The 14,416-nt window shown below is 43.4% G+C and overlaps 1 protein-coding gene across 2 annotated transcripts in view; it reads right to left on the bottom strand.

Moving 5' to 3' along the window:
• TRMT9B (tRNA methyltransferase 9B (putative)) overlaps positions 1-14,062 on the bottom strand; it is a 72,144-nt gene extending 58,082 nt beyond the window's left edge. For both annotated transcript variants that reach the window (XM_010380105.2, XM_030938221.1), the window contains exons 1-2: positions 14,009-14,062; positions 13,039-13,333 (exon numbers count right to left, since the gene is read on the bottom strand). The gene's annotated coding sequence lies outside the window, so the exon portion shown is untranslated. The remainder of the gene's footprint in view (positions 1-13,038; positions 13,334-14,008) is intronic.
• Between the last annotated feature and the right edge of the window lie 354 nt (positions 14,063-14,416).

Here is a 14,416-nt window from a genome sequence, read left to right as displayed (position 1 = left end):
ACAGGGATCTGGATGCTGGGGAAAGCTGGCCACACCGTGTCTTCCTGCTAAGCCCTTGGGTAGTGGCCTTCTGATTGCCAGCCTTCGGCTTTTTCGTCAGAGCTCCCTGCCACCATCTCTATGCTCTGTGTTCACTGTGGTGCTAGCTCTGCTTCTTTCAAACTGAGCTCCTCAGTAGCTCGGATTCTGTAGTTCCCTCCAGAGTCTCCGAGTCCACATCTGCTTAGTGTCTACAAAAACCAATGCAGCCATATGGCTTGAATGCTTACATCACACACAGAGAGGCTTTTGGTTCTGGGTAAGTGCCACAATTATGAAAACTGCACTGAAGTAGGAAATAACGCCAGTTGAAAGAATGGCCTCATTTGCAGGCAGCTTGCGCTGTATTTCATAAGAATGTGTTTGACATTTTAAGCTTTCCTGTGGCAGCCAATTGTACTTCTCCTAGTGGGAGGAGTTACTAAGTCTGTGACCAGAATAAACCAGACTGTTTTGGAAAGTTTGATTTTTTCGGGTTTCATATTCCATTTTATGACTGTGTTTGTTTGTCCAGAGATAAGCCTGTGTATAAGAAAACAGTCTTATCTCTGAACCAAGTACATGGCTCACACCTGTAATCCCAGCACTTTGGGAGGCCAAGATGTGAGGGTCATTTGAGACCAGGAGTTTGAGACCAGCCTAGGCATCATAGTGAGACCCATCTTTACAAAAAATAAGAAAAAAACAAAAAAAATCCCAAAAACATTAGCCTCGTGCGGTGCATGCTTATACTCCCAGTTACTCAGGAGGATAAGGAAGGAAGATCGCTTGAGCCCAGGAGTTTGAGGCTACAGTGAGCTGTGATTGTGCCACTGCACTCCAGCCTGAGTGGCAGAGACCTTGTCTCAAAAACAAACAAGCAAACAAATAAGCAAAAACAAACAAAAAACCACAGTCTATTATTTAGAGTTAAAAACTACAAATACTATTTTTTAACCTCAAGGAGTTCTATCATAAACTACCTTAAAAATAAAAAAACAAATTAAACAGGAATACAGAACTCTGGCTCGAAATTTAAAATTACAAAATAAATAAGACAAAGCATTCGACCTGAAGTTCCTGGGGCAGGATGGAAATGTTCTGGTAAATGGCTATAAAACATTTCACAGAAGCTAGGAGGCCACGTATTTTGTAAAATGCACAACTGTTTTACTTATTGCCAAGAAAGATGAGGATGTGTCATCAACTGTAAGATGTATCCCATGTCAATGATGTTGAAATGTAATGTTTTTCAAAAAGACGGAATACGATATTTTTGAAAAATAGCTTTAAAATAACAAAAATAATATCACAATAATGACATGAGTCTTTTCGAGTTTCCTTAGAAAAGCCAATATTCTACCTTGATCATCAAATCTCTGTTTTAGAGCATCCTAAATTGTTAGAAAATGAGACGTTACATAGTTCATGTACAAGAAGACCAGAGTCAAAAACAGGTGAAGGGATTACAAAACGAAAGCTGATGCGATTGGTGTCATTTATAAGTATCTGGGAATCAACCAGTATGGAAACAATAGCATTGGTTTCTTGAGGAGCAAGGACTAGAATCCACATGGGCTGAATCCACATGTCTACAGATCTATCATGACACGCTGCAGTCTAGTTTAAATAAACAGAAAACAGGAGCTACTCAGGTACAGCTTTAATGAAGGTAGCCATTGCACAAGGTTTTAAAAAACTTATATACATTTTTGTTCGTTTGAGACAGTCTTCTTCTGTTGCCCAGGCTGGCGTGCAGTGGTGCGATCATGGCTCACTGCAGCCTTGACCTCCCAGGCTCAAGCAATCTTCCCTGCTCAGCCTCCCGAGTAGCTAGAACTACAGGCATACTCCACCACCCCCAGGTTCACTTTTGTTTTTGTAGAGATGGGGTTTTGCCATGTTGCCCAAGCTGGTCTTGAATTCCTGGACTCAAAAGATCTGCCTGGCTCTGTCTCACAAAACGCTAGGATTACATGCATGAGCCACTGTGTCCTGCCAGTATACATGTGCTTTGTTTGTTTGTTTGTTTTGTTTTGCTTTTGTGACAAAGTCTCACTCTGTCACCCAGGCTGGAGTACACTGGCACAATCTCGGCTCACTGCAACCTCCACTGCCCAGGTTCAAGCGATTCTCCTGCTTCAGCCTCCCAAGTAGCTGGGACTACAGACACATGCCACCACACCAGGCTAATCTTTGAATTTTTAAAGTAGAGACGGTGTTTCACGGTTTACAGGCGTGAGCCACTGCGCCCGGCCGCCAGTATACATGGTTTAGTGATTACTATTTACTTGTAATAAAAAGTTCCATGTAAAAATATAATATAATTTTTCCTCCATTTTTTAGTTATTCAATTATTCTTGAACTTCCTGCTTTAATGGATAAATGATAATATTCAGCAGACTGGGAAGAATCCAAACCCCCAAACCACGTGGCTACAAGTTTTTAATGTTACACTTGAGTTGACAAGCCCTACCTCCTCTACAGCAGAAACGCACAGCCACAGCATGAAGTCAGTCAGCTGTTAGCTGCACAAGTGGTAGGATTTATAGTAGGTTCTGCCTTCCAAAGACCCACTCTCATTCTAAAGTGGTATGCTACACACAAAACCATCCATCAGGCCAGGTGCAGTGGCTCATGCCTGTAATCCCAGTACTTTGGGAGGCCAAGGTGGGCAGATCCCTTGAGCTCAGGAGTTCCAGACCAGCCTGGACAACACAGCAAGCCTCATCTCTACAAAAAGTATAAAAATTAGCTGGGTGCAGTGGCACACACCTGTGGTCCTAGATACTTAGGGGGCTGAGGTAGAAGGATCGCTTGAACCCAGGGGGCAGAGGTTGCAGTGAGCCAAGATCATACCACTGCACTCCAGTCTGGGTAATAGAGGGGGACTCTACCAAAAAAAAAAAAAAAAAAAAAAAAAAAAAAAAGCTATTAATTTTATGCCAGAACACATCATCTTAAGAACAAAAATCTTCTGTATGCACATACTGCCAACACATTTTAAAAGGCCCACATTTTAACAAGTAGAATAGACAAACTATCAGACAAGAAATCATAAACTATTTTGGCTGAAAAAAAAATCGTTAAAATTATCTAACTCAACATTCTACATGTAGGTTTCTACACATAATGTATATGTATGGGTGTGTCTACATAGCTTTTTGAAGGGAATGACATATTATCAAGCCCATTTTTCCATAGTTATGATGGTTTGCTAGCAAAGCAAGAATATCAAGGTGTGCATTTCTGCCAACTCAATGCATAGCCCCAAGAGCTTCTTGCAGAGGAAAGCTAGCATGGAGAATCCAGTCCATGTCTGTAGGACGAAACATTAATGGTAGAAGGTTGGAGAAACTTGTGGATGGTTGGCACTGCAGCTTCAGGGCTGGCATTCTCTCTGGTTTCAGGTGTGTCTGTTAATGGATTCTGTAGTATCTGACCCAAGTCTTTAACTAATATAAAACTGGAAGGCAAGGAAGTGGTCTGCTGAGAAGTCTGATTGAATATATTCTCCTCGCCTGTTGAAAGCTTGGGTGAAATGTCTGCACTGAAGGTGCAGTGTAGCTGATTAGATGTTTCCTCTGGGATTAGGGCAACAGAGCTGCTGTTCTGTTAATTCTCTTGACTTGGAGCTATGTAGCCTACTATTTGACCTGCCATCACTTGGAGGCCTGAAGTTAACGTTTTCTACAACTCCTATGCTAGCATCAAGTGATGTATTTGTTAACTTAAAAAAAAAAAATTATGAATTTTTTTAAATTAAAATCTTGCATTGGTATGGTACTTGGGTTACAACTGATGAACCACTATTGATATTTATTATTAAATAACATTCATAGGCTATATTAGGATTCACTCTATTAGACAGTTCTTTGGGTTTTGCCAAATGCATAACGTCACATATCCACCATTACCGTATCACACAGAGTAGTTTTTTGTTTGTTTGTTTGTTTTGAGACAGAGTCTCACTCTTTCACCAGGCTGGAGTGTAGTGGCGCAATCTCGGCTCACTGCAACCTCTGCTTCCTGGGTTCAAGCAATTCTCCTCCCTCAGCCTCCCGAGTAGCTGGGACTACAGGCACACACTACCACGCCCAGCTAATGTTTGTATTTTTAGTAGAGACATGGTTTCAATATGTTGGCCAGGATGGTCTCGATCTCTTGACCTCATGATCCACCCGCCTCAGCCTCCCAGAGTACTAGGATTACAGGCGTGAGCCACTGTGCCTGGCCTAGTGTTACTGCCCTACAAATCCTTTGTGTTTAACCTATTCTTCTCTTCCCCTCCCACTCGACCCAGGGCAACCACTGATCTTTTTACAGTCTCTAGAGTTTTGCCTTTCCATACGTCAATTAGCTGGAATCACACAGCATTTAGCCTTGTTCAGACTGGCTTCTTTTACTTAGTAATATGTATTTAGGGTTCCACCATGTCTTTTTGTGGCTTGAAAAATCATTACTTTTTAATCACTAAATAATATTCCATTGTAAGGATATACCACAATTTGTTTATCCATTCACCTATTGAAGGATATCTTGGTTGCTTCCAGTTTTTGGCAACTAGGAACAAAGTGGTTACAGACCTTTGTGTGCAGGTTTCTGTATGGACTTGCCTGTTCATTTTTCAGTCTTCACCGATGCAGGTACTGTCCAAGGAGAGCAGGCCTGGGAATACTGTCCATTCTGGGCTGCCGTAAGATACTCCGTGGGCTCCATTTTTCTGAAAGCTCCTTAATACCTGTTTGGCTCTCAGCTACCATTTCTGACTGTCAGGTAACTTCTGCAGATGTATTTTCTTAAGCTTGGTGACTGCTAATGACTGAAATGTATCTGTTTTCCTCAAGGCTGCCATTTTAAATGAGCAGATTTCCTCTGTTGACTCCTCAGAGCATCAAAACTGGCTCAGAGAATTAAACAGGGGGAGCAATTCCCATATAGTAAATGCAGCAACTCCTTATTTGTCCCAGACACATGGACATTACTTTCCAGGACTATAAAGCTCCAGTGGAAATTGTGTTACTTAAAACTTCCAATGCAGGGTTGCATTTTGATGTCTTCACTTCCATAAAGGGATTGTCTAAATTGAGATCAGCTGCACGAATGTTCTTGACACTGGCATTCAGGTATCTAGTTCCACAGCCAAAGGAGGAATACTTTTCTCTGTACCTGGAAGCTCCCTATTCTGCTGTAGTCTGTCTCCTTTCATCTCAGCTTCCAAATCAACAGATACAGATTAAGTATCCCTTTTCTGAAATCTTTGGGACCAGGCCAGGCGTGGTGGCTCACATTTGTAATCCCAGCACTTGGGGAAGCTGAGGTGGGAGGATCACTTGAGCCTAGGAGTTCAAGACCAGCCTGGGTAAAGTAGGCTTTTTGTGAGACCTAGTGTATACAAAAAGTAAACAAAATTAGCTTAGGTGTAGTGGCATGAACCTGTGGTCCCGGCTACTTGGGAGGCTGAGGCAGGAGGATCACTGGAGCCCAGGAGGTTGAGTTCCAGTGAGCCACGATGATGCCACTGCACTCCAGCCTGGGCTACAGAGCAAGACTCTGTCAAACAAACAAACAACAACAACAAAAACGAAGGAAAAGAGAAAAAGGGGCAGGAGAGGAGAGGAAAGGGCAAAATCCTTGGGACCAAAAATGTTTCCAATTGTGGCATATTTGCATAGACATAAACCAGCAAAATTCATTTGTGATTTATATACACATAGCTGAAGGTAATTTTATATAATGTTTTAAAATAATTATATGCATGAAACAAAGTTTGGACTGCATTTTGACAGCAATCTGTCAAGTAAAGTCAGGTGTGGGATTTTTCCACTTGTGGCATATCATGTTAGTGCTCAAACATTTGTGGATATTGGCGCATTTCAGATTTTGGATTTTCAGGTTAGGGATGCTCAACCTGCAGTTGTTAGTCTGTACCCTCTCACCCAGGAAGTTCATGGTCCCCTGTGTTACAAAGATGGTCTTGGTCACATGGAGAATTCTTCTTATTATTATTATACTTTAAGTTCTAGGGTACATGTGCCCAACGTGCAGGTTTGTTACACAGGTATACATGTGCCATGTTGGTTTGCTGTACCCATCAACTCATCATTTACATTAGATATTTCTCCTAATGCTATCCTTCTCCCAGCTTCCCACCCCTGACAAGCCTCAGTGTGTGATGTTCCCCACCCTATGTCCAAGTGTTCTCATTGTTCAATTCCCACCTATGAGTGAGAACATGTGGTGTTGGGTTTTCTGTCCTTGTGACAGTTTGCTGAGAATGATGGTTTCCAGCTTCATCCATGTCCCTGCAAAGGACAGGAACTCATCCTTTTTATGGCTGCATAGTATTCTATGGTGTATAGGTAACATGGAGAATTCTTTTGTTCAATCTCATGCTGGTTCTTTGTGCTACTGAAGGCCATCATTCACTTGGTTCAGATTCTGACATTCTAGATGCCAGCCCTGTTCATTTAGAGACATACCCCTGTGGTTAATGCATCATGGTAGCTGTTACAGAAAAACTGGCTTCTTTTCTTGTATGGAGACGAAATTTAAGATCTTGGGTGCTTTTTTCAGCAGGTAGTTTCTTTGAATTACCTGATTTTTCTGATGAATCCTACAGAGGCATAGCTGGGCACCAATGTGATGCAGTACTATGCTGGAGGAACAGAATCAGAAATATCTTACAGAGGAAAAGAATGCTTTCTTTTCCTTCCATTTTTAATTTCTTCATTTAAAAACCAATACTTGGGTATATACCTAAAAGAACTGAAAGCAGGGACTCTAGGAGATATCTGTACACTCATGTTCACAGCAGCATTATGTGCAATAGGCAAAAGGTGGAAGCAAGCCATGTATCCGAACTGCAGCTGAATGGATAAGCATAATGTGGCATAAACAGACAATGGGATATTATTCAGCCTTACAAAGGAAGGAGATTCTGATATATACTATAACATGGATGAACCTTGAAAATATTGTACTACGTGGAATAAATTAATCACAAAAGGACAAATACTATATGATTCCACTTATATAGTATATTAGTCTGTTTTCACACTGCTGATAAAGACATACCCGAGACTGGGTGATTTATAAAGAAAAAGAGGTTTAATGGACTCACGGTTCCACATAGCTGGGGAGGCCTCACTAGCATGGCGGAAAGCAAAAGTCATGTCTTACATTGGCGGCAGGTAAGAGAGCTGCAAGCTGGTGCAGGGAAACTCCCCCTTATAAAACCGTCAGATCTCGTGAGACTTACTATCACAACAGCAGGGAAAGCACCCTCCTCCATGATTCAGTTACCTTCCACCAGGACCCTCCCATGACATGTTGAGAATTGTGGGAGCTACAATTCAAGATGAGATTTGGGTGGGTGCCCAGCCAAGCCATGTCATATAGGTTCCTAGAATAATCAAACATATATAGACAGAGTGATTTCCAGGTACTGTGGGGAGGAGGGATGGGGAATTATGGTTTAATGGGTATGGAGTTTCACTTTGAGAAGATAAAAACATTCTGGAGATGGATGGTGGCCGTGGTTGCACAACAATGTAAAAATAAAGGTCACTGAACTGTACACTCAAAAAACAGTTAAAATAGTATATTTCATTCTATGTATATTCTATTACAATTTTTTAAAATCAGTATTGCAGTTAATGCAATCAAGCTATAATACTAGCATCTTAATCTTGGGTGACTGTTAAGTCCTGGTCACCCCAAGGTTTGCTGAGGCAGTTTCCATTTATGCTTCTGTATTCAGGGTAATCACTAATCATTCCCTCTTCACTCTCAAAAGTGTCCTGGCTTGAACACTAAGTCATCTGGTCACCCTAGATCTATTTCATAATTGTATAAATCATTGAATTGCCATCTTTGTATGCAAATGTCTTAACATTCAGAACGTACCTGTATTTTCTTGAATTACTCTAATCATAAATTTCATGTCCCATGGAATGTTATAGGCTCTGATAAAATTTTAAAGGCTTCTGACTACTTTCTGAACACTGATTAGAGCACCAAAAGTAGTCCTCATTTCTTATAGACACATTATTTCTCTAAACACTAAAACCTTCTAACATTTGTCAAGCTCTCCTACTTCACTAGCTCTGTGTTAAAGGGAACAGAGAAGAGGAAGACATGGTCCCAGACAGTTGCTATTTCTTGTCTCTCTTGGCTACCTCTTTGTTGTTGTTAAAAATATCAACAAATATTCCTTGAAGTCAGAAATATGTTCATGTTTCAATTATTTCCATCTTCCACTTCATCATGAGAGAACACACCACTTTCTCTTCGAGTAACCTACTGTTCTGCACTTATAATAAAAGTACCATACTATCATAACCTTATTGTTATCCACCCCCTGGATGAATATCTTCTCTCATTTTCCAACTCCAAATATCAGAGGTAAATATAACACAATTTCGTTCAATAATCAAGACCATCCCTTGATGTGCTAATGTAATTTGTGAGTGCAAATGAACTGGTAATTTATTGCTTAAAAATAGAAGAGATCCAATCATATCTACTTCAATAGTTTGGAAAAAAAGGAATCTGACAAGCACCAGGGTATGAAATGAGTAATTAAAGTGAACTCAAGCATACTCTTATGTTATTCTCCAATAAACAAGTCATGTCTATTTCTGTAATCCTTAAAATGAGCATGCTGAAAGTTACAGGGGAGAGAAGGATTCGGGAAAAACACAGATAATTCATCTGACGAAAGAACTAGCAAGCCAGGTGCTATTATTTCTCTCTTAGGACATTACTGTCTTCCTTTGTATTGTTGTTCATTAAATGAGTAGATGATCTGTGGCTCTGAGAAGGAAAAATAATTTTTAAAAAATAATTTTCCTAATATTTTACCTTGATTATGAAACCAAACCTAAGGAACATTATTTCCATTCAATTAGTACCACATGCAGAGACAGGCGCTTGGTAATTTTTAGTTACTCATTTGCTTGATGCTTTTTCCAGCAATTTCAGCTGCAAAATGATAACATCCATCTGTTTGAAAAGGTAACTAGTTAGCAACTAGCTCCTTTAAAAAATTTTTACAACATATCCTCTTACCTTTCCAAAGTCAATCTCTACCAGCTTTAAAAATAAATATTCTAGCCAAATCTCGGATGAAATATATTTTAGATACGTGTTAGGCATGATGGATTGTCACATAACATTCACTCCTATCTCCTTCAAGTGTGCATCCCTCTATCTTTGAGGCTAGAAAACTATAAGCTGCATTTCCCAGAGTCCCTTGCAGCTAGGGTTCTGGGCACAGTGTTCTTCCAGGGAGATGAGCAGGGTAACAAGGAAGGTGCAGAGCATCTAAGGAAAACATTTGCTTTCTTGTTTTTGTTGTTGGTAGCAATGTTTAGTCACTAGCTTCCTAGGGTGGAGAGGCATTTTGCAGCAGCCTCTCTGATCAATGGAACATAGCCCGAAAGGTGCACCCTTGATGTTAGCAGTTCTAGTGGTGGTTCTGATTTCCAGCCCCCAGGCTGTGGCAATGACAGCAGCAACCCTGGGGGCCAATCAAGCTTGCTGGGAGCCAAGACATGAGGAGCCAAGACATGAGGCTCAGGCCAGGTCCCCTCCTCTACTTTCAGTTGCAACCTTCATTCCAACCTTCTTGTGAGCACCTAATTCTCATATTCAACCCCTTCCTGCTTGAAATAGTTAGGATAGTTTCCATTATCTGCAACCTGACGGAGAAGAAAGAGAAGGTAGAAATGAGCACATTCAATACAGCAAGATGGGACGTCACACCCCAGAAGAACCATGGAAGTGGCAAAGGTTGTGCCTATTTGACATTCGCAGTTACACCTTTAAGAGCAAGAAGCTCACAGGCTGCACCTTCCAGGACTACCCAAATCCGGACTAACAACCCTTTAGGGCCTAGGCTTGATGCCGAGACATATTAACAAAGGCTGGGAAATAATCGTCGGGACCCCTAGAGAGAAAAGAAGGGAGGATAGAAGGGAACAGAGAAAAGCAAAGAGAAGAAAACCATGCATATGTGTGAAGAGGACCATACACCAAACCCCTCAAGTGCCCTCCTCCCCCCACCACCTCATGTCATCTCTAAAAACAACCACAGGTTACTTCTTTAACCTAGCTGAGTCAAAGGCCTGTCTAGGGCGGAGGAGATGCAAGTGTGACAGCCTCTGGCTCCCGAAGGACACTGGTTACTAAGAGTACAACATATTCTATACTCTATGCTATAGGAGTATACTAGGAGTATACTCAGTATACCCAGATGGGGGGCTGAACCAGTGACCCATATATTCAGTTCTAGAGTCAATTAGGCAGCAACCTCTCTGCAGCCTCCAGGAGATGATATTTAGTCAACATATTCCTACTTCTTGTAATAAATCCCTCTTTATGACTGCTCACAATGTGCCAACTGTGTACTCAGCATTTTACACCTAGTCATTTGCTCCATAGCCACCTGGGGAGGTGTCATTATCTCCATTTCACAGACAAGGAAATGGCTCGGAGCTGGGCTTCAATCCAGGTGATCTAGTTCAAACTCTTAAAATGCTTTCTTTGAGTGGTTAGAAGTTTCTCTGGATGAGAAGTGAGTATCCAAAGTCAATGATGTTAACTCCTTTTGAAGATGTCTCAGCTAGGATGTCTATGCAATGTACTTTCTTTATGGCATCAAGAGAAGTGAATCGCAAAAGCTGAAGGACATTTAACTGGCCATTTGGCATCACTCTTCAGTCTGTCCTTAAATGAATTCTCCAGTTATCTTAATGCTTTCACGCCATTCTTTTCAGAAGAATTCCTAATTTATCTACAAGTAAAAACGTAAGATTGCACAGACAAGTACTGACAGCCTAATTTCAATAATGCATTATACCAGGGGCTTAATTGCAGTGAGGGCTTTCACTCAATTCCTGTTTAAAAATACAAATGAGAACTTTGACATGTAGTAAACACAGGCATTTAATTGCATTTTGCTCTCAACATTATGAGCCTGTATAGTGCCAAGTATGTCTTGCTTGTGTCTTCTTTAAAGCAATGATAGAGTCTTCTTCATAAATCTGTTTCAAATTGTGGAGACTAGTTCTCTAAAAGAGCATATACATTCTTTACAAGTGAAATGAATTTAAACATCCACATATCCACCTGTCAGAAATACTAAAAGGTCTGGTCTCTTCTTTACAACCCTTGCAATCTCCAGTAAGATATGGCTATCAAAGATACACATACACAGAGATTTAAGATTTACTGGGAAGATCCCTGCTCCCATTGACCTTCCAATTTAAGGCAGAGTTAACTATCCACACAGGGTATTCCCAATTTCATATCCCTCTGGTAAGTAAAATTTTATTAAAACCTTTGAACTACCTTGGAACTTTATCCATATTAAGATACACACGCAAAAAGGCACATTTCCAAAGGACATCATTACGGCAACTGAATCTTTCTAGAAAAAAAATTTCTTTGGAGTTAGAAAAAGAAGGTATACAGAGCTCCCTTTTCAAATCTGACCAAATGCGTTAATAAAGCAGCAGTTCTTTGGCATAATTTCCTCAGTGACAAGATATGTCCCAACTTCTCAAGGTCTCCTTTAAATAAGTTATAGATAACCAATGACCATCTGAGAGCCACTTCCATTCTCCTAAGTGATCTTGCTATGAGCAACTCTAAGGCACCACTCATAATACTGGACAGTTCTTTACCCTGTATTCTGAGGCAGTCATCAAGGACAGAGAAAGCTCCAACTCTCCCTTCCCCAAACTTCAAACAAGTTAACCATTCATTAGCTAAAAGATAAAGGCTTCCGAGATGGGTGGATCATTTGAGGTCAGGAGTTTGAGACCAGCCTGGCTCACAAGGTGAAACCCCCTCTCTGCTAAAAATAAAAACAAACAAACAAACAAAAAAATTAGCTGGGCATGGTAGTTTGCACCTGTAATCCCAGCTACTGGGGAGGCTGAGGCAGGAGAATCGCTTGAACTCAGGAGATGGAGGTTGTAGTCAGCCAAGATGGCACCACTGCACCCCAGCCTGGGCGACAGAGTGAGGCTCCGTCTCAAACACAAACAAACAAACAAACAAATAAATAATAAAAAATAGAAAGATAAAGGCTTCCATTTGCTGATGTCACATGAATAATAGCACTTTTAGTTGCTGAAACAGGGTTAAATGCCAATGGTTAGCTGTAATATTACCAAAATCTTAACCTAAAACAGTGTAGATATATTTTAGCTCTTTCTACACACTAAATTTTCAATGTACATTTAAATTCATGCCTACCACCTAACACAAAGCTCTGCAAGTAGACGTTTACAGCCTTATCTTCTTTCTACATAGAGCATTGTGGGCTCACATCATTTATCACAAAGAACCCACCTAATATAAAAAGACCCAGCCGGGCCCCATCCCAGCACTTTGGGAGGCCAATGTGGGCGGACCACGAGGTAAGGAGTTCGAGACCAGCCTGACCAACATGTTGAAACCCCGTCTGTATTAAAAATACAAAAATTAGCCAGGCGTGGTGGCGGGTGCCTGTAATCCCAGCTACTTAGGAGGCTGAGGCAGGGGAATTGCTTGAACCCAGGGGGCGGAGATAGCAGTGAGCCGAGATCCTGCCATTGCACTCCAGCCTGGGTGACAGAGAGACTCCGTCAAACAAACAAACAAAAAAACCCCACACATAGCAAGTATATCATACAAATCCTTACCTTCCTATTTTGGCATTCCTTCTTAAACTGTATTTTCATCGTGAGTTTTGAAAACTTTCTGGCTTCAAGTTATCTTAGTTCTTTGCCTCTTACTAATTAAAAATCAGTTCCCCAGGGAAAGATACACGTGCACTCCATGAAAAAATACGAATCCATTTTAACCTTTAAGGCACTAGACATGTTCTCTCTCTCTGATCTCACACCCAAAGCACAACCCGCAATCCCTTACGGCATGGCAGTCTCGCCTCTTTTGATCGTATCTAAGTTTGCAAGGTAAACAGGCCACCCTGGGCTACCGAAAGGCAGGGGACGACCAGGAACTCACCCTGGCGGCCGGACCGGGCGCGGGCTCCGGAGCACGCGCTAGATGACTTGTCGCGCCCCCTCCTCCCTGCGGGCGGGCGCCGAGGCGGCGGATCTAGGGCGGAACAGAGGCTTCTCTCCGCTCCCCTCTGCAGACCATTGTCAGCGCCCGAGTCGCCGGCGCTTTCTGCACGGTGTGGGGACGGGCAGCAGCTCTCCCGATGCGAGTAGTCACAGCGCTGTCCCGCAGCCTGGGGCAAAAGCTGCTTTTGCATCAGAGCCGAGGGCTGCACCAGGTGTAACTTCCACCCCTTGACCTATTTTAGAGGGTGAGGATGAAAGGAAGAGGGAAAAAATAGACGGAGGGCGCGCGGAGGAGCGGGCGGCAGGGTGCGCGCGTGGCCGTGGGGGAGCGCGCGCGCAGGCCCGGGCTAGTGTAGGGGCTTCCAAAGAGAAGTTGCAGCGAGCCCCGGCCTCCCGCACCTGGGCCGGCTCGGGGGTGCTTTGCTAGCCCCTCCTCCCGCCGCAGCAGCAGGCCAGCTTGGCCCGCCCTACTCCGGCGCCCCGCGCGGGAAGCGCAGCTCCCGGGGATCGGGGGCTTTGGGCTGGCCCCGCGACAGCCGCGGGGAGACCGCCCGCGGCCCCCGCCCCCGTCGCCGTCCCCGCCTCCCCGGGCTGCCTTCACCTTTCCGGAGGCAGTGCTCCGGCTCAGCTGTCCGGGAACCCAGGCCTGCGGCGCCTCCGGGCAGGGAAGGCGGGCTGGCGCGCAGCGGAGCCGGGGACTGTCGCCTCCCCGCCTCGTTCCCTGCAATCGCCCCGCCCGAACGTGCCCGGGAAGTGAGGCTGGGCCGCGCCCGCCCGGCCGGGGACAGGGGTGACCTTCCGGCCTCCCGCCTTGCCCTTGTTGCCGGTGTCTCTCGGCGTGGCCCGTCCTGCGTAGAAGACGCCCCGGCAGGCGCACCTGGTCGGCCCGAAGCGCATCAGCGTAGTACCTGGGGTGACGGCGACGTGTGACTTTAGCGAGGCTCTTCTCACTTAATTTTTACAGCCCCGGACTTGAGCGGAAATGCCCCCTTGGGGTCGGTCCATTGGGATAACTGGAGATGGGGGATTAAGTAGGGTGCCACGGCTTAGACGCTCCAAATCATTCCAGTACACAGCGTGCCTTATCTGTTGAGTTTTGCAAAACAAGCCCCATCAAAAAAGCATCCATCAAAAGGCGGGTGGAACTTATAAGTTTTTGCCCAAAACGACACAAACCTTCCCTCCCCCCATTGCTTCTGTTACAATAGCGTTAATTACTTTCTTCCAAGTCCCTAACGTGATACTATCTCCAATCGCCTATTATTAAACAACTCCCTTATCATCAGGGACCTATGCACTTTAAAAATGCACGTTCC

This window comes from Rhinopithecus roxellana, chromosome 9, assembly GCF_007565055.1.
Source record: "Rhinopithecus roxellana isolate Shanxi Qingling chromosome 9, ASM756505v1, whole genome shotgun sequence".
NCBI lineage: Eukaryota > Metazoa > Chordata > Mammalia > Primates > Cercopithecidae > Rhinopithecus > Rhinopithecus roxellana.
The sequence above is the reverse complement of the archived record's forward strand: the minus strand, read 5'-3'. Positions and strand labels throughout refer to the sequence as shown.